Source organism: Vanellus vanellus, assembly GCF_965231255.1.
Source record: "Vanellus vanellus genome assembly, contig: HAP1_SCAFFOLD_34, whole genome shotgun sequence".
Lineage (NCBI taxonomy): Eukaryota > Metazoa > Chordata > Aves > Charadriiformes > Charadriidae > Vanellus > Vanellus vanellus.
In genome coordinates this window covers 772088-791917 of record NW_028128340.1, presented here as the reverse complement: position 1 = coordinate 791917, position 19830 = coordinate 772088, and positions in this window count along the sequence as shown.

Sequence of the window (19830 nt, the reverse complement as noted above, 5' to 3'; positions counted from 1 at the left end):
CACCCGAGACTCCTCCCAGCTCTGTTTCTGAGTGTTTTCTTCCGGTGGTTTAGCGCCCTGTGATCCCGGGTAGCAAGCCCAGACTCCTCCAGGGAAGATACCCGAGATGATTTTTCTCCTTGGACAATGCTCTATACTCTGGGATGCATCCGAGACTCCTTGCAGGTATGTCCCTGAGTGTTTATTCCGGTGTTTTGGGGCCCTGTGATCCCGGGTAGCAACCCCAGACTCCTCCAGGGAAGATACCCAAGTTGATTTTTCTCCTTGGACAATGCTCCATCTTCTGGGATGCATCTGAGATTTCTCCCAGGCGTCTCCCACAGACATTTTTCCTGTGGTTTGGGTCCCTGTAATCCCAGGTAGCAACCCCAGACTCCTCCAGGGAAGATACCCGAGATGATTTTTCTCCCTGGACAATGCTCCATCCTCTGGGAAGCATCCGAGACTCCTTGCAGCTTTGTCCCTGAGTGTTTATTCCGGTGCTTTTGGGCCCTGTAATCCCGGGTAGCAACCCCAGACTCCTCCAGGGAAGATACCGAAGTTGATTTTTCTCCTTGGACTATTGTCCATCCTGCGGGATGCACCCGAGACTCCTCCCAGCTCTGTTTCTGAGTGTTTTCTTCCGGTGGTTTAGCGCCCTGTGATCCCGGGTAGCAACCCCAGACTCCTCCAGGGAAGATACCCGAGATGATTTTTCTCCTTGGACAATGCTCCATCTTCTGGGATGCATCTGAGATTCCTCCCAGGCGTCTCCCACAGACATTTTTCCTGTGGTTTGGGTCCCTGTAATCCCGGGTAGCAACCCCAGACTCCTCCAGGGAAGATACCCAAGTTGATTTTTCTCCTTGAACTATTGTCCATCCTGCGGGATGCACCCGAGACTCCTCCCAGGTCTGTTTCTTAGTGTTTTCTTCCGGTGTTTTAGCGCCCTGTGATCCCGGGTAGCAACCCCAGACTCCTCCAGGGAAGATACCCGAGATGATTTTTCTCCTTGGACAATGCTCCATCCTCTGGGAAGCATCCGAGACCCCTTGCAGGTATGTCCCTGAGTCTTTATTCCGGTGTTTTCGGGCCCTGTGATCCCGGGAAGCAACCCCAGACTCCTCCAGGGAAGATACCCGAGATGATTTTTCTCCTTGGACAATGCTCCATCTTCTGGGATGCATCTGAGATTCCTCCCAAGTGTCTCCTGCAGACATTTTTCCTGTGGTTTTGGTCCCTGTAATCCCGGGTAGCAAGCCCAGACTCCTCCAGGAAAGATACCCGGGATGATTTTTCTCCTTGGACAATGCTCTATACTCTGGGATACATCTGAGACTTGTCGCAGCTATGTCCCTGAGTCTTTTTTCTCGCGGTTTATGGTTCTGTCATCCCAGGTAGCAACCCCAGACTCCTCCAGGGAAGACACCCAAGATGATTTTTCTCTCTTGACAGTGGTCCATCCTGCGGGATCTACCCAGAACTCCTCCCAGGCGTCTCCCGCAGAGTTTTCTCCAGTGCTTTAGGGCCCTGTGGTCCCGGCTAGCAACCCCAGACTCCTCCAGGGAAGATACCCGAGATGATTTTTCTCCTTGGACAATGCTCCATCCTCTGGGAAGCATCCGAGACTCCTTGCAGCTTTGTCCCTGAGTGTTTATTCCGGTGCTTTTGGGCCCTGTCATCCCGGGTAGCAACTCCAGACTCCTCCGTCGAAGATACCCAAGTTGATTTTTCTCCTTGGACTGTTGTCCATCCTGCAGGATGCACCCGAGACTCCTCCCAGCTCTGTTTCTGAGTGTTTTCTTCCGGTGGTTTAGCGCCCTGTGATCCCGGGTAGCAAACCCAGACTCCTCCAGGGAAGATATCCGAGATGATTTTTCTCCTTGGACAATGCTCCATCTTCTGGGATGCATCTGAGATTCCTCCCAGGCGTCTCCCACAGACATTTTTCCTGTGGTTTGGGTCCCTGTAATCCCGGGTAGCAACCCCAGACTCCTCCAGGGAAGATACCCGAGATGATTTTTCTCCTTGGACAATGCTCCATCCTCTGGGAAGCATACGAGACTCCTTGCAGGTATGTCCCTGAGTGTTTATTCCGGTGTTTTAGCGCCCTGTGATCCCGGGTAGCAACCCCAGACTCCTCCAGGGAAGATACCCGAGATGATTTTTCTCCTTGGACAATGCTCCATCCTCTGGGATGCATCTGAAATTCCTCCCAAGTGTCTCCCGCTGACATTTTTCCTGTGGTTTTGGTCCCTGTAATCCCGGGTAGCAAGCCCAGACTCCTCCAGGAAAGATACCCGGGATGATTTTTCTCCTTGGACAATGCTCTATACTCTGGGATGCATCCGAGACTTGTTGCAGCTATGTCCCTGAGTCTTTTTTCTCGCGGTTTATGGTTCTGTCATCCCAGGTAGCAACCTCAGACTCCTCCAGGGAAGACACCCAATATGATTTTTCTCTCTTGACAGTGGTCCATCCTGCGGGATCTACCCAGAACTCCTCCCAGGCATCTCCCGCAGAGTTTTCTCCAGTGCTTTAGGGCCCTGTGATCCCGGCTAGCAACCCCAGACTCCTCTAGGGAAGATACCCGAGATAATTTTTCTGCTTGGACAATGCTCCATCCTCTGGGAAGCATCCGAGACTCCTTGCAGGTATGTCCCTGAGTGTTTATTCCGGTGCTTTTGGGCCCTGTGATCCCGGGTAGCAACCCCAGACTCCTCCAGGGAAGATACCCAAGATGATTTTTCTCCTTGGACAATGCTCCATCCTCTGGGAAGCATCCGAGACTCCTTGCAGGTATGTCCCTGAGTCTTTATTCCGGTGCTTTAGGGCCCTGTCATCCCGGGTAGCAACCCCAGACTCCTCTGTGGAAGATACCCAAGTTGATTTTTCTCCTTGGACTATTGTCCATCCTGCGGGATGCACCCGAGACTCCTCCCAGCTCTGTTTCTGAGTGTTTTCTTCCAGTGGTTTAGCGCCCTGTGATCCCGGGTAGCAACCTCAGACTCCTCCAGGGAAGATACCCGAGATGATTTTTCTCCTTGGACAATGCTCCATCTTCTGGGACTCACCTGAAATTCCTCCCAAGTGTCTCCCGCTGACATTTTTCCTGTGGTTTTGGTCCCTGTAATCCCGGGTAGCAACCCCAGACTCCTCCAGGGAAGATACCCGGGATGATTTTTCTCCTTGGACAATGCTCTATACTCTGGGATGCATCCGAGACTTGTGGCAGCTATGTCCCTGAGTCTTTTTTCTCGCGGTTTATGGTTCTGTCATCCCAGGTAGCAATCTCAGACTCCTCCAGGGAAGACACCCAAGATGATTTTTCTCTCTTGACAGTGGTCCATCCTGCAGGATCTACCCAGAACTCCTCCCAGGCGTCTCCCGTAGAGTTTTCTCCAGTGTTTTAGGGCCCTGTGGTCCCGGCTAGCAACCCCAGACTCCTCTAGAGAAGATACCCGAGATAATTTTTCTGCTTGGACAATGCTCCATCCTCTGGGAAGCATCCGAGACTCCTTGCAGGTATGTCCCTGAGTGTTTATTCCGGGGCTTTAGGGCCCTGTGATCCCGGGTAGCAACTCCAGACTCCTCCGTGGAAGATACCCAAGTTGATTTTTCTCCTTGGACAATGCTCCATCTTTTGGGATGCATCTGAGATTTCTCCCAGGTGTCTCCCACAGACATTTTTCCTGTGGTTTGGGTCCCTGTAATCCCGGGTAGCAACCCCAGACTCCTCCAGGGAAGATACCCGAGATGATTTTTTTCCCTGGACAATGTTCCATCCTCTGTGAAGCATCCGAGACTCCTTGCAGCTTTGTCCCTGAGTGTTTATTCCGGTGCTTTTGGGCCCTGTAATCCCGGGTAGCAACCCCAGACTCCTCCAGGGAAGATACCGAAGTTGATTTTTCTCCTTGGACTATTGTCCATCCTGCGGGATGCACCCGAGACTCCTCCCACCTCTGTTTCTGAGTGTTTTCTTCCGGTGTTTTCGGGCCCTGTGATCCCGGGTAGCAACCCCAGACTCCTCCAGGGAAGATACCCGAGATGATTTTTCTCCTTGGACAATGCTCCATCTTCTGGGATGCATCTGAGATTCCTCCCAGGCGTCTCCCACAGACATTTTTCCTGTGGTTTGGGTCCCTGTAATCCCGGGTAGCAACCCCAGACTCCTCCAGGGAAGATACCCAAGTTGATTTTTCTCCTTGAACTATTGTCCATCCTGCGGGATGCACCCGAGACTCCTCCCAGGTCTGTTTCTTAGTGTTTTCTTCCGGTGTTTTAGCGCCCTGTGATCCCGGGTAGCAACCCCAGACTCCTCCAGGGAAGATACCCGAGATAATTTTTCTCCTTGGACAATGCTCCATCTTCTGGGATGCATCTGAGATTCCTCCCAAGTGTCTCCTGCAGACATTTTTCCTGTGGTTTTGGTCCCTGTAATCCCGGGTAGCAAGCCCAGACTCCTCCAGGAAAGATACCCGGGATGATTTTTCTCCTTGGACAATGCTCTATACTCTGGGATGCATCTGAGACTTGTCGCAGCTATGTCCCTGAGTCTTTTTTCTCGCGGTTTATGGTTCTGTCATCCCAGGTAGCAACCCCAGACTCCTCCAGGGAAGACACCCAAGATGATTTTTCTCTCTTGACAGTGGTCTATCCTGCGGGATCTACCCAGAACTCCTCCCAGGCGTCTCCCGCAGAGTTTTCTCCAGTGCTTTAGGGCCCTGTGGTCCCGGCTAGCAACCCCAGACTCCTCCAGGGAAGATACCCGAGATGATTTTTCTCCTTGGACAATGCTCCATCCTCTGGGAAGCATCCGAGACTCCTTGCAGGTATGTCCCTGAGTGTTTATTCCGGTGCTTTTGGGCCCTGTCATCCCGGGTAGCAACTCCAGACTCCTCCGTCGAAGATACCCAAGTTGATTTTTCTCCTTGGACTATTGTCCATCCTGCAGGATGCACCCGAGACTCCTCCCAGCTCTGTTTCTGAGTGTTTTCTTCCGGTGGTTTAGCGCCCTGTGATCCCGGCTAGCAACCCCAGACTCCTCCAGGGAAGATATCCGAGATGATTTTTCTCCTTGGACAATGCTCCATCTTCTGGGATGCATCTGAGATTCCTCCCAGGCGTCTCCCACAGACATTTTTCCTGTGGTTTGGGTCCCTGTAATCCCGGGTAGCAACCCCAGACTCCTCCAGGGAAGATACCCGAGATGATTTTTCTCCTTGGACAATGCTCCATCCTCTGGGAAGCATCCGAGACTCCTTGCAGGTATGTCCCTGAGTGTTTATTCCGGTGGTTTAGCGCCCTGTGATCCCGGGTAGCAACCCCAGACTCCTCCGTGGAAGATACCCAAGTTGATTTTTCTCCTTGGACTATTGTCCATCCTCCGGGATGCACCCGAGACTCCTCCCAGCTCTGTTTCTGAGTGTTTTCTTCCGGTGGTTTAGCGCCCTGTGATCCCGGGTAGCAACCCCAGACTCCTCCAGGGAAGATACCCGAGATGATTTTTCTCCTTGGACAATGCTCCATCCTCTGGGATGCATCTGAAATTCCTCCCAAGTGTCTCCCGCTGACATTTTTCCTGTGGTTTTGGTCCCTGTAATCCCAGGTAGCAACCCCAGACTCCTCCAGGAAAGATACCCGGGATGATTTTTCTCCTTGGACAATGCTCTATACTCTGGGATGCATCCGAGACTTGTCGCAGCTATGTCCCTGAGTCTTTTTTCTCGCGGTTTAGGGTTCTGTCATCCCAGGTAGCAACCCCAGACTCCTCCAGGGAAGACACCCAAGATGATTTTTCTCTCTTGACAGTGGTCCATCCTGCGGGATCTACCCAGAACTCCTCCCAGGCATCTCCCGCAGAGTTTTCTCCAGTGCTTTAGGGCCCTGTGATCCCGGCTAGCAACCCCAGACTCCTCTAGGGAAGATACCCGAGATAATTTTTCTGCTTGGACAATGCTCCATCCTCTGGGAAGCATCCGAGACTCCTTGCAGGTATGTCCCTGAGTGTTTATTCCGGTGCTTTTGGGCCCTGTGATCCCGGGTAGCAACCCCAGACTCCTCCAGGGAAGATACCCAAGATGATTTTTCTCCTTGGACAATGCTCCATCCTCTGGGAAGCATCCGAGACTCCTTGCAGGTATGTCCCTGAGTCTTTATTCCGGTGCTTTTGGGCCCTGTCATCCCGGGTAGCAACCCCAGACTCCTCCGTGGAAGATACCCAAGTTGATTTTTCTCCTTGGACTATTGTCCATCCTGCGGGATGCACCCGAGACTCCTCCCAGCTCTGTTTCTGAGTGTTTTCTTCCAGTGGTTTAGCACCGTGTGATCCCGGGTAGCAACCCCAGACTCCTCCAGGGAAGATACCCGAGATGATTTTTCTCCTTGGACAATGCTCCATCTTCTGGGATGCATCTGAAATTCCTCCCAAGTGTCTCCCGCTGACATTTTTCCTGTGGTTTTGGTCCCTGTAATCCCGGGTAGCAAGCCCAGACTCCTCCAGGAAAGATACCCGGGATGATTTTTCTCCTTGGACAATGCTCTATACTCTGGGATGCATCCGAGACTTGTGGCAGCTATGTCCCTGAGTCTTTTTTCTCGCGGTTTATGGTTCTGTCATCCCAGGTAGCAATCTCAGACTCCTCCAGGGAAGACACCCAAGATGATTTTTCTCTCTTGACAGTGGTCCATCCTGCGGGATCTACCCAGAACTCCTCCCAGGCATCTCCCGCAGAGTTTTCTCCAGTGCTTTAGGGCCCTGTGATCCCGGCTAGCAACCCCAGACTCCTCTAGGGAAGATACCCGAGATAATTTTTCTGCTTGGACAATGCTCCATCCTCTGGGAAGCATCCGAGACTCCTTGCAGGTATGTCCCTGAGTCTTTATTCCGGTGGTTTAGCGCCCTGTGATCCCGGGTAGCAACCCCAGACTCCTCCAGGGAAGATACCCGAGATGATTTTTCTCCTTGGACAATGCTCCATCCTCTGGGAAGCATCTGAGACTCCTTGCAGGTATGTCCCTGAGTCTTTATTCCGGTGTTTTGGGGCCCTGTGATCCCGGGTAGCAACCCCAGACTCCTCCAGGGAAGATACCCAAGTTGATTTTTCTCCTTGGACTCTTGTCCATCCTTCGGGATGCACCCGAGACTCCTCCCAGGTCTGTTTCTTAGTGTTTTCTTCCAGTGTTTTAGCGCCCTGTGATCCCGGGTAGCAACCCCAGACTCCTCCAGGGAAGATACCCGAGATAATTTTTCTGCTTGGACAATGCTCCATCCTCTGGGAAGCATCCGAGACTCCTTGCAGGTATGTCCCTGAGTCTTTATTCCGGTGCTTTAGCGCCCTGTGATCCCGGCTAGCAACCCCAGACTCCTCCAGGGAAGATACCCGAGATGATTTTTCTCTCTTGACAGTGCTCCATCCTGCGGGATCTACCCAGAACTCCTCCCAGGCGTCTCCCGTAGAGTTTTCTCCAGTGTTTTAGGGCCCTGTGGTCCCGGCTAGCAACCCCAGACTCCTCTAGAGAAGATACCCGAGATAATTTTTCTGCTTGGACAATGCTCCATCCTCTGGGAAGCATCCGAGACTCCTTGCAGGTATGTCCCTGAGTGTTTATTCCGGGGCTTTAGGGCCCTGTCATCCCGGGTAGCAACCCCAGACTCCTCCGTGGAAGATACCCAAGTTGATTTTTCTCCTTGGACAATGCTCCATCTTCTGGGATGCATCTGAGATTTCTCCCAGGCGTCTCCCACAGACATTTTTCCTGTGGTTTGGGTCCCTGTAATCCCGGGTAGGAACCCCAGACTCCTCCAGGAAAGATACCCGGGATGATTTTTCTCCTTGGACTATTGTCCATCCTTCGGGATGCACCCGAGACTCCTCCCAGGTCTGTTTCTTAGTGTTTTCTTCCGGTGTTTTAGCGCCCTGTGATCCCGGGTAGCAACCCCAGACTCCTACAGGGAAGATACCCGAGATGATTTTTCTCCTTGGACAATGCTCCATCCTCTGGGAAGCATCCGAGACCCCTTGCAGGTATGTCCCTGAGTGTTTATTCCGGTGCTTTTGGGCCCTGTGATCCCGGGTAGCAACCCCAGACTCCTCCAGGGAAGATACCCAAGATGATTTTTCTCCTTGGACAATGCTCCATCCTCTGGGAAGCATCCGAGACTCCTTGCAGGTATGTCCCTGAGTCTTTATTCCGGTGCTTTTGGGCCCTGTCATCCCGGGTAGCAACCCCAGACTCCTCCGTGGAAGATACCCAAGTTGATTTTTCTCCTTGGACTATTGTCCATCCTGCGGGATGCACCCGAGACTCCTCCCAGCTCTGTTTCTGAGTGTTTTCTTCCAGTGGTTTAGCACCGTGTGATCCCGGGTAGCAACCCCAGACTCCTCCAGGGAAGATACCCGAGATGATTTTTCTCCTTGGACAATGCTCCATCTTCTGGGATGCATCTGAAATTCCTCCCAAGTGTCTCCCGCTGACATTTTTCCTGTGGTTTTGGTCCCTGTAATCCCGGGTAGCAAGCCCAGACTCCTCCAGGAAAGATACCCGGGATGATTTTTCTCCTTGGACAATGCTCTATACTCTGGGATGCATCCGAGACTTGTGGCAGCTATGTCCCTGAGTCTTTTTTCTCGCGGTTTATGGTTCTGTCATCCCAGGTAGCAATCTCAGACTCCTCCAGGGAAGACACCCAAGATGATTTTTCTCTCTTGACAGTGGTCCATCCTGCGGGATCTACCCAGAACTCCTCCCAGGCATCTCCCGTAGAGTTTTCTCCAGTGCTTTAGGGCCCTGTGATCCCGGCTAGCAACCCCAGACTCCTCTAGGGAAGATACCCGAGATAATTTTTCTGCTTGGACAATGCTCCATCCTCTGGGAAGCATCCGAGACTCCTTGCAGGTATGTCCCTGAGTCTTTATTCCGGTGGTTTAGCGCCCTGTGATCCCGGGTAGCAACCCCAGACTCCTCCAGGGAAGATACCCGAGATGATTTTTCTCCTTGGACAATGCTCCATCCTCTGGGAAGCATCTGAGACTCCTTGCAGGTATGTCCCTGAGTCTTTATTCCGGTGTTTTGGGGCCCTGTGATCCCGGGTAGCAACCCCAGACTCCTCCAGGGAAGATACCCAAGTTGATTTTTCTCCTTGGACTCTTGTCCATCCTTCGGGATGCACCCGAGACTCCTCCCAGGTCTGTTTCTTAGTGTTTTCTTCCAGTGTTTTAGCGCCCTGTGATCCCGGGTAGCAACCCCAGACTCCTCCAGGGAAGATACCCGAGATAATTTTTCTGCTTGGACAATGCTCCATCCTCTGGGAAGCATCCGAGACTCCTTGCAGGTATGTCCCTGAGTCTTTATTCCGGTGCTTTAGCGCCCTGTGATCCCGGCTAGCAACCCCAGACTCCTCCAGGGAAGATACCCGAGATGATTTTTCTCTCTTGACAGTGCTCCATCCTGCGGGATCTACCCAGAACTCCTCCCAGGCGTCTCCCGTAGAGTTTTCTCCAGTGTTTTAGGGCCCTGTGGTCCCGGCTAGCAACCCCAGACTCCTCTAGAGAAGATACCCGAGATAATTTTTCTGCTTGGACAATGCTCCATCCTCTGGGAAGCATCCGAGACTCCTTGCAGGTATGTCCCTGAGTGTTTATTCCGGGGCTTTAGGGCCCTGTCATCCCGGGTAGCAACCCCAGACTCCTCCGTGGAAGATACCCAAGTTGATTTTTCTCCTTGGACAATGCTCCATCTTCTGGGATGCATCTGAGATTTCTCCCAGGCGTCTCCCACAGACATTTTTCCTGTGGTTTGGGTCCCTGTAATCCCGGGTAGCAACCCCAGACTCCTCCAGGAAAGATACCCGGGATGATTTTTCTCCTTGGACTATTGTCCATCCTTCGGGATGCACCCGAGACTCCTCCCAGGTCTGTTTCTTAGTGTTTTCTTCCGGTGTTTTAGCGCCCTGTGATCCCGGGTAGCAACCCCAGACTCCTACAGGGAAGATACCCGAGATGATTTTTCTCCTTGGACAATGCTCCATCCTCTGGGAAGCATCCGAGACCCCTTGCAGGTATGTCCCTGAGTCTTTATTCCGGTGTTTTCGGGCCCTGTGATCCCGGGTAGCAACTCCAGACTCCTCCAGGGAAGATACCCGAGATGATTTTTCTCCTTGGACAATGCTCCATCTTCTGGGATGCATCTGAAATTCCTCCCAAGTGTCTCCCGCTGACATTTTTCCTGTGGTTTTGGTCCCTGTAATCCCGGGTAGCAACCCCAGACTCCTCCAGGAAAGATACCCGGGATGATTTTTCTCCTTGGACAATGCTCTATACTCTGGGATGCATCCGAGACTTGTTGCAGCTATGTCCCTGAGTCTTTTTTCTCGCGGTTTATGGTTCTGTCATCCCAGGTCGCAACCTCAGACTCCTCCAGGGAAGACACCCAAGATGATTTTTCTCTCTTGACAGTGGTCCATCCTGCGGGATCTACCCAGAACTCCTCCCAGGCGTCTCCCGCAGAGTTTTCTCCAGTGCTTTAGGGCCCTGTGGTCCCGGCTAGCAACCCCAGACTCCTCTAGGGAAGATACCCGAGATAATTTTTCTGCTTGGACAATGCTCCATCCTCTGGGAAGCATCCGAGACTCCTTGCAGGTATGTCCCTGAGTCTTTATTCCGGTGGTTTAGCGCCCTGTGATCCCGGGTAGCAACCCCAGACTCCTCCAGGGAATATACCCGAGATGATTTTTCTCTCTTGACAGTGCTCCATCCTGCGGGATCTACCCAGAACTCCTCCCAGGCGTCTCCCGTAGAGTTTTCTCCAGTGTTTTAGGGCCCTGTGGTCCCGGCTAGCAACCCCAGACTCCTCTAGAGAAGATACCCGAGATAATTTTTCTGCTTGGACAATGCTCCATCCTCTGGGAAGCATCCGAGACTCCTTGCAGGTATGTCCCTGAGTGTTTATTCCGGGGCTTTAGGGCCCTGTCATCCCGGGTAGCAACCCCAGACTCCTCCGTGGAAGATACCCAAGTTGATTTTTCTCCTTGGACAATGCTCCATCTTCTGGGATGCATCTGAGATTTCTCCCAGGTGTCTCCCACAGACATTTTTCCTGTGGTTTGGGTCCCTGTAATCCCGGGTAGCAACCCCAGACTCCTCCAGGGAAGATACCCGAGATGATTTTTTTCCCTGGACAATGTTCCATCCTCTGTGAAGCATCCGAGACTCCTTGCAGCTTTGTCCCTGAGTGTTTATTCCGGTGCTTTTGGGCCCTGTAATCCCGGGTAGCAACCCCAGACTCCTCCAGGGAAGATACCGAAGTTGATTTTTCTCCTTGGACTATTGTCCATCCTGCGGGATGCACCCGAGACTCCTCCCAGCTCTGTTTCTGAGTGTTTTCTTCCGGTGTTTTCGGGCCCTGTGATCCCGGGTAGCAACCCCAGACTCCTCCAGGGAAGATACCCGAGATGATTTTTCTCCTTGGACAATGCTCCATCTTCTGGGATGCATCTGAGATTCCTCCCAGGCGTCTCCCACAGACATTTTTCCTGTGGTTTGGGTCCCTGTAATCCCGGGTAGCAACCCCAGACTCCTCCAGGGAAGACACCCAAGATGATTTTTCTCTCTTGACAGTGGTCCATCCTGCGGGATCTACCCAGAACTCCTCCCAGGCGTCTCCCGCAGAGTTTTCTCCAGTGCTTTAGGGCCCTGTGGTCCCGGCTAGCAACCCCAGACTCCTCTAGAGAAGATACCCGAGATAATTTTTCTGCTTGGACAATGCTCCATCCTCTGGGAAGCATCCGAGACTCCTTGCAGGTATGTCCCTGACTGTTTATTCCGGGGCTTTAGGGCCCTGTGATCCCGGGTAGCAACCCCAGACTCCTCCGTGGAAGATACCCAAGTTGATTTTTCTCCTTGGACAATGCTCCATCTTCTGGGATGAATCTGAGATTTCTCCCAGGCGTCTCCCACATACATTTTTCCTGTGGTTTGGGTCCCTGTAATCCCAGGTAGCAACCCCAGACTCCTCCAGGGAAGATACCCGAGATGATTTTTCTCCCTGGACAATGTTCCATCCTCTGGGAAGCATCCGAGACTCCTTGCAGCTTTGTCCCTGAGTGTTTTCTTCCAGTGGTTTAGAGCCCTGTAATCCCGGGTAGCAACCCCAGACTCCTCCAGGGAAGATACCCGAGATGATTTTTCTCCTTGGACAATGCTCCATCTTCTGGGATGCATCTGAGATTCCTCCCAGGCGTCTCCCACAGACATTTTTCCTGTGGTTTTGGTCCCTGTAATCCCGGGTAGCAACCCCAGACTCCTCCAGGAAAGATACCCGGGATGATTTTTCTCCTTGGACAATGCTCTATACTCTGGGATGCATCCGAGACTTGTTGCAGCTATGTCCCTGAGTCTTTTTTCTCGCGGTTTATGGTTCTGTCATCCCAGGTAGCAACCTCAGACTCCTCCAGGGAAGACACCCAATATGATTTTTCTCTCTTGACAGTGGTCCATCCTGCGGGATCTACCCAGAACTCCTCCCAGGCATCTCCCGCAGAGTTTTCTCCAGTGCTTTAGGGCCCTGTGATCCCGGCTAGCAACCCCAGACTCCTCTAGGGAAGATACCCGAGATAATTTTTCTGCTTGGACAATGCTCCATCCTCTGGGAAGCATCCGAGACTCCTTGAAGGTATGTCCCTGAGTCTTTATTCCGGTGCTTTTGGGCCCTGTCATCCCGGGTAGCAACCCCAGACTCCTCCGTGGAAGATACCCAAGTTGATTTTTCTCCTTGGACTATTGTCCATCCTGCGGGATGCACCCGAGACTCCTCCCAGCTCTGTTTCTGAGTGTTTTCTTCCGGTGGTTTAGCGCCCTGTGATCCCGGGTAGCAACCCCAGAGTCCTCCAGGGAAGATACCCGAGATGATTTTTCTCCTTGGACAATGCTCCATGTTCTGGGATGCATCTGAGATTCCTCCCAGGCGTCTCCCACAGACATTTTTCCTGTAGTTTGGGTCCCTGTAATCCCGGGTAGCAACCCCAGACTCCTCCAGGGAAGATAACCCGAGATGATTTTTCTCCTTGGACAATGCTCCATCCTCTGGGAAGCATCCGAGACTCCTTGCAGGTATGTCCCTGAGTGTTTATTCCGGGGCTTTTGGGCCCTGTCATCCTGGGTAGCAACCCCAGACTCCTCCGTGGAAGATACCCAAGTTGATTTTTCTCCTTGGACTATTGTCCATCCTGCGGTATGCACCCGAGACTCCTCCCAGCTCTGTTTCTGAGTGTTTTCTTCTGGTGGTTTAGCGCCCTGTGATCCCGGGTAGCAACCCCAGACTCCTCCAGGGAACATACTCGAGATGATTTTTCTCTCTTGACAGTGCTCCATCCTGCGGGATCTACCCAGAACTCCTCCCAGGCGTCTCCCGTAGAGTTTTCTACAGTGTTTTAGGGCCCTGTGGTCCCGGCTAGCAACCCCAGACTCCTCTAGAGAAGATACCCGAGATAATTTTTCTGCTTGGACAATGCTCCATCCTCTGGGAAGCATCCGAGACTCCTTGCAGGTATGTCCCTGAGTCTTTATTCCAGTGCTTTTGGGCCCTGTCATCCCGGGTAGCAACCCCAGACTCCTCCGTGGAAGATACCCGAGATGATTTTTCTCCCTGGACAATGCTCCATCCTCTGGGAAGCATCCGAGACTCCTTGCAGCTTTGTCCCTGAGTGTTTATTCCGGTGCTTTTGGGCCCTGTAATCCCGGGTAGCAACCCCAGACTCGTCCAGGGAAGATACCGAAGTTGATTGTTCTCCTTGGACTATTGTCCATCCTGCGGGATGCACCCGAGACTCCTCCCAGCTCTGTTTCTGAGTGTTTTCTTCCGGTGGTTTAGCGCCCTGTGATCCCGGGTAGCAACCCCAGACTCCTCCAGGGAAGATACCCGAGATGATTTTTCTCCTTGGACAATGCTCCATCCTCTGGGAAGCATCTGAGACTCCTTGCAGGTATGTCCCTGAGTGTTTATTCCGGTGTTTTCGGGCCCTGTGATCCCGGGTAGCAACCCCAGACTCCTCCAGGGAAGATACCCGAGATGATTTTTCTCCTTGGACAATGCTCCATCTTCTGGGATGCATCTGAGATTCCTCCCAGGCGTCTCCCACAGACATTTTTCCTGTGGTTTGGGTCCCTGTAATCCCGGGTAGCAACCCCAGACTCCTCCAGGGAAGATACCCAAGTTGATTTTTCTCCTTGGACTATTGTCCATCCTGCGGGATGCACCCGAGACTCCTCCCAGGTCTGTTTCTTAGTGTTTTCTTCCGGTGGTTTAGCGCCCTGTGATCCCGGGTAGCAACCCCAGACTCCTCCAGGGAAGATACCCGAGATGATTTTTCTCCTTGGACAATGCTCCATCCTCTGGGAAGCATCTGAGACTCCTTGCAGGTATGTCCCTGAGTGTTTATTCCGGTGTTTTCGGGCCCTGTGATCCCGGGTAGCAACCCCAGACTCCTCCAGGGAAGATACCCGAGATGATTTTTCTCCTTGGACAATGCTCCATCTTCTGGGATGCATCTGAAATTCCTCCCAAGTGTCTCCCGCTGACATTTTTCCTGTGGTTTTGGTCCCTGTAATCCCGGGTAGCAACCCCAGACTCCTCCAGGAAAGATACCCGGGATGATTTTTCTCCTTGGACAATGCTCTATACTCTGGGATGCATCCGAGACTTGTGGCAGCTATGTCCCTGAGTCTTTTTTCTCGCGGTTTATGGTTCTGTCATCCCAGGTAGCAACCTCAGACTCCTCCAGGGAAGACACCCAAGATGATTTTTCTCTCTTGATAGTGGTCCATCCTGCGGGATCTACCCAGAACTCCTCCCAGGCATCTCCCGCAGAGTTTTCTCCAGTGCTTTAGGGCCCTGTGGTCCCGGCTAGCAACCCCAGACTCCTCTAGGGAAGATACCCGAGATAATTTTTCTGCTTGGACAATGCTCCATCCTCTGGGAAGCATCCGAGACTCCTTGCAGGTATGTCCCTGAGTCTTTATTCCGGTGGTTTAGCGCCCTGTGATCCCGGGTAGCAACCCCAGACTCCTCCAGGGAAGATACCCGAGATGATTTTTCTCCTTGGACAATGCTGCATCCTCTGGGAAGCATCCGAGACTCCTTGCAGCTTTGTCCCTCAGTGTTTATTCCGGGGCTTTTGGGCCCTGTAATCCCGGGTAGCAACCCCAGACTCCTCCGTGGAAGATACCCAAGTTGATTTTTCTCCTTGGACTATTGTCCATCCTGCAGGATGCACCCGAGACTCCTCCCAGCTCTGTTTCTGAGTGTTTTCTTCCGGTGGTTTAGCGCCCTGTGATCCCGGGTAGCAACCCCAGACTCCTCCAGGGAAGATATCCGAGATGATTTTTCTCCTTGGACAATGCTCCATCTTCTGGGATGCATCTGAGATTCCTCCCAGGCGTCTGCCACAGACATTTTTCCTGTGGTTTGGGTCCCTGTAATCCCGGGTAGCAACCCCAGACTCCTCCAGGGAAGATACCCAAGTTGATTTTTCTCCTTGGACTATTGTCCATCCTGCGGGATGCACCCGAGACTCCTCCCAGGTCTGTTTCTTAGTGTTTTCTTCCGGTGGTTTAGCGCCCTGTGATCCCGGGTAGCAACCCCAGACTCCTCCAGGGAAGATACCCGAGATTATTTTTCTCCTTGGACAATGCTCCATCCTCTGGGAAGCATCTGAGACTCCTTGCAGGTATGTCCCTGAGTGTTTATTCCGGTGTTTTCGGGCCCTGTGATCCCGGGTAGCAACCCCAGACTCCTCCAGGGAAGATACCCGAGATGATTTTTCTCCTTGGACAATGCTCCATCTTCTGGGATGCATCTGAAATTCCTCCCAAGTGTCTCCCGCTGACATTTTTCCTGTGGTTTTGGTCCCTGTAATCCCGGGTAGCAACCCCAGACTCCTCCAGGAAAGATACCCGGGATGATTTTTCTCCTTGGACAATGCTCTATACTCTGGGATGCATCCGAGACTTGTCGCAGCTATGTCCCTGAGTCTTTTATCTCGCGGTTTATGGTTCTGTCATCCCAGGTAGCAACCCCAGACTCCTCCAGGGAAGACACCCAAGATGATTTTTCTCTCTTGACAGTGGTCCATCCTGCGGGATCTACCCAGAACTCCTCCCAGGCATCTCCCGCAGAGTTTTCTCCAGTGCTTTAGGGCCCTGTGATCCCGGCTAGCAACCCCAGACTCCTCTAGGGAAGATACCCGAGATAATTTTTCTGCTTGGACAATGCTCCATCCTCTGGGAAGCATCTGAGACTCCTTGCAGGTATGTCCCTGAGTTTTTATTCCGGTGCTTTTGGGCCCTGTGATCCCGGGTAGCAACCCCAGACTCCTCCAGGGAAGATACCCGAGATGATTTTTCTCCTTGGACAATGCTCCATGTTCTGGGATGCATCTGAGATTCCTCCCAGGCGTCTCCCACAGACATTTTTCTTGTGGTTTGGGTCCCTGTAATCCCGGGTAGCAACCCCAGACTCCTCCAGGGAAGATACCCGAGATGATTTTTCTCCCTGGACAATGCTCCATCCTCTGGGAAGCATCCGAGACTCCTTGCAGCTTTGTCCCTGAGTGTTTATTCCGGTGCTTTTGGGCCCTGTGATCCAGGGTAGCAACCCCAGACTCCTCCGTGGAAGATACCCAAGTTGATTTTTCTCCTTGGACTATTGTCCATCCTGCGGGATGCACCCGAGACTCCTCCCAGCTCTGTTTCTGAGTGTTTTCTTCCGGTGGTTTAGCGCCCTGTGATCCCGGGTAGCAACCCCAGACTCCTCCAGGGAACATACTCGAGATGATTTTTCTCTCTTGACAGTGCTCCATCCTGCGGGATCTACCCAGAACTCCTCCCAGGCGTCTCCCGTAGAGTTTTCTTCAGTGTTTTAGGGCCCTGTGGTCCCGGCTAGCAACCCCAGACTCCCCTAGAGAAGATACCCGAGATAATTTTTCTGCTTGGACAATGCTCCATCCTCTGGGAAGCATCCGAGACTCCTTGCACGTATGTCCCTGAGTGTTTATTCCGGGGCTTTAGGGCCCTGTGATCCCGGGTAGCAACCCCAGACTCCTCCGTGGAAGATACCCAAGTTGATTTTTCTCCTTGGACTATTGTCCATCCTGCGGGATGCACCCGAGACTCCTCCCAGCTCTGTTTCTGAGTGTTTTCTTCCGGTGGTTTAGCGCCCTGTAATCCCGGGTAGCAACCCCAGACTCCTCCAGGGAAGATACCCGAGATGATTTTTCTCCCTGGACAATGCTCCATCCTCTGGGAAGCATCCGAGACTCCTTGCAGCTTTGTCCCTGAGTGTTTATTCCGGTGCTTTTGGGCCCTGTAATCCCAGGTAGCAACCCCAGACTCCTCCAGGGAAGATACCGAAGTTGATTTTTCTCCTTGGAATATTGTCCATCCTGCGGGATGCACCCGAGACTCCTCCCAGCTCTGTTTCTGAGTGTTTTCTTCCGGTGGTTTAGCGCCCTGTGATCCCGGGTAGCAACCCCAGACTCCTCCAGGGAAGATACCCGAGATGATTTTTCTCCTTGGACAATGCTCCATCTTCTGGGATGCATCTGAGATTCCTCCCAGGCGTCTGCCACAGACATTTTTCCTGTGGTTTGGGTCCCTGTAATCCCGGGTAGCAACCCCAGACTCCTCCAGGGAAGATACCCAAGTTGATTTTTCTCCTTGGACTATTGTCCATCCTGCGGGATGCACCCGAGACTCCTCCCAGGTCTGTTTCTTAGTGTTTTCTTCCGGTGGTTTAGCGCCCTGTGATCCCGGCTAGCAACCCCAGACTCCTCCAGGGAAGATACCCGAGATGATTTTTCTCCTTGGACATTGCTCCATCCTCTGGGAAGCATCTGAGACTCCTTGCAGGTATGTCCCTGAGTGTTTATTCCGGTGTTTTCGGGCCCTGTGATCCCGGGTAGCAACCCCAGACTCCTCCAGGGAAGATACCCGAGATGATTTTTCTCCTTGGACAATGCTCCATCTTCTGGGATGCATCTGAAATTCCTCCCAAGTGTCTCCCGCTGACATTTTTCCTGTGGTTTTGGTCCCTGTAATCCCGGGTAGCAACCCCAGACTCCTCCAGGAAAGATACCCGGGATGATTTTTCTCCTTGGACAATGCTCTATACTCTGGGATGCATCCGAGACTTGTGGCAGCTATGTCCCTGAGTCTTTTTTCTCGCGGTTTATGGTTCTGTCATCCCAGGTAGCAACCCCAGACTCCTCCAGGGAAGACACCCAAGATGATTTTTCTCTCTTGACAGTGGTCCATCCTGCGGGATCTACCCAGAACTCCTCCCAGGCGTCTCCCGCAGAGTTTTCTCCAGTGCTTTAGGGCCCTGTGATCCCGGCTAGCAACCCCAGACTCCTCTAGGGAAGATACCCGAGATAATTTTTCTGCTTGGACAATGCTCCATCCTCTGGGAAGCATCCGAGACTCCTTGCAGGTATGTCCCTGAGTCTTTATTCCGGTGGTTTAGCGCCCTGTGATCCCGGGTAGCAACCCCAGACTCCTCCAGGGAAGATACCCGAGATGATTTTTCTCCTTGGACAATGCTCCATCCTCTGGGAAGCATCTGAGACTCCTTGCAGGTATGTCCCTGAGTGTTTATTCCGGGGCTTTAGGGCCCTGTCATCCCGGGTAGCAACCCCAGACTCCTCCAGGGAAGATACCCAAGTTGATTTTTCTCCTTGGACAATGCTCCATCTTCTGGGATGCATCTGAGATTTCTCCCAGGCGTCTCCCACAGACATTTTTCCTGTGGTTTGGGTCCCTGTAATCCCGGGTAGCAACCCCAGACTCCTCCGTGGAAGATACCCGAGATGATTTTTCTCCCTGGACAATGTTCCATCCTCTGGGAAGCATCCGAGACTCCTTGCAGCTTTGTCCCTGAGTGTTTATTCCGGTGCTTTTGGGCCCTGTAATCCCGGGTAGCAACCCCAGACTCCTCCGTGGAAGATACCCAAGTTGATTTTTCTCCTTGGACTATTGTCCATCCTGCGGGATGCACCCGAGACTCCTCCCAGCTCTGTTTCTGAGTGTTTTCTTCCGGTGGTTTAGCGCCCTGTGATCCCGGGTAGCAACCCCAGACTCCTCCAGGGAAGATATCCGAGATGATTTTTCTCCTTGGACAATGCTCCATCTTCTGGGATGCATCTGAGATTCCTCCCAGGCGTCTCCCACAGAAATTTTTCCTGTGGTTTGGGTCCCTGTAATCCCGGGTAGCAACCCCAGACTCCTCCAGGGAAGATACCCGAGATGATTTTTCTCCTTGGACAATGCTCCATCCTCTGGGAAGCATACGAGACTCCTTGCAGCTTTGTCCCTGAGTGTTTATTCCGGTGGTTTAGCGCCCTGTGATCCCGGGTAGCAACCCCAGACTCCTCCAGGGAAGATACCCGAGATGATTTTTCTCCTTGGACAATGCTCCATCTTCTGGGAAGCATCCGAGACTCCTTGCAGGTATGTTCCTGAGTCTTTATTCCGGTGCTTTTGGGCCCTGTCATCCCGGGTAGCAACCTTAGACTCCTCCGTTGAAGATACCCAAGTTGATTTTTCTCCTTGGACTATTGTCCATCCTGCGGGATGCACCCGAGACTCCTCTCAGCTCTGTTTCTGAGTGTTTTCTTCCGGTGGTTTAGCGCCCTGTGATCCCGGCTAGCAACCCCAGACTCCTCTAGGGAAGATACCCGAGATGATTTTTCTCCCTGGACAATGCTCCATCCTCTGGGAAGCATCCGAGACTCCTTGCAGGTATGTCCCTGAGTGTTTATTCCGGTGGTTTAGCGCCCTGTGATCCCGGGTAGCAACCCCA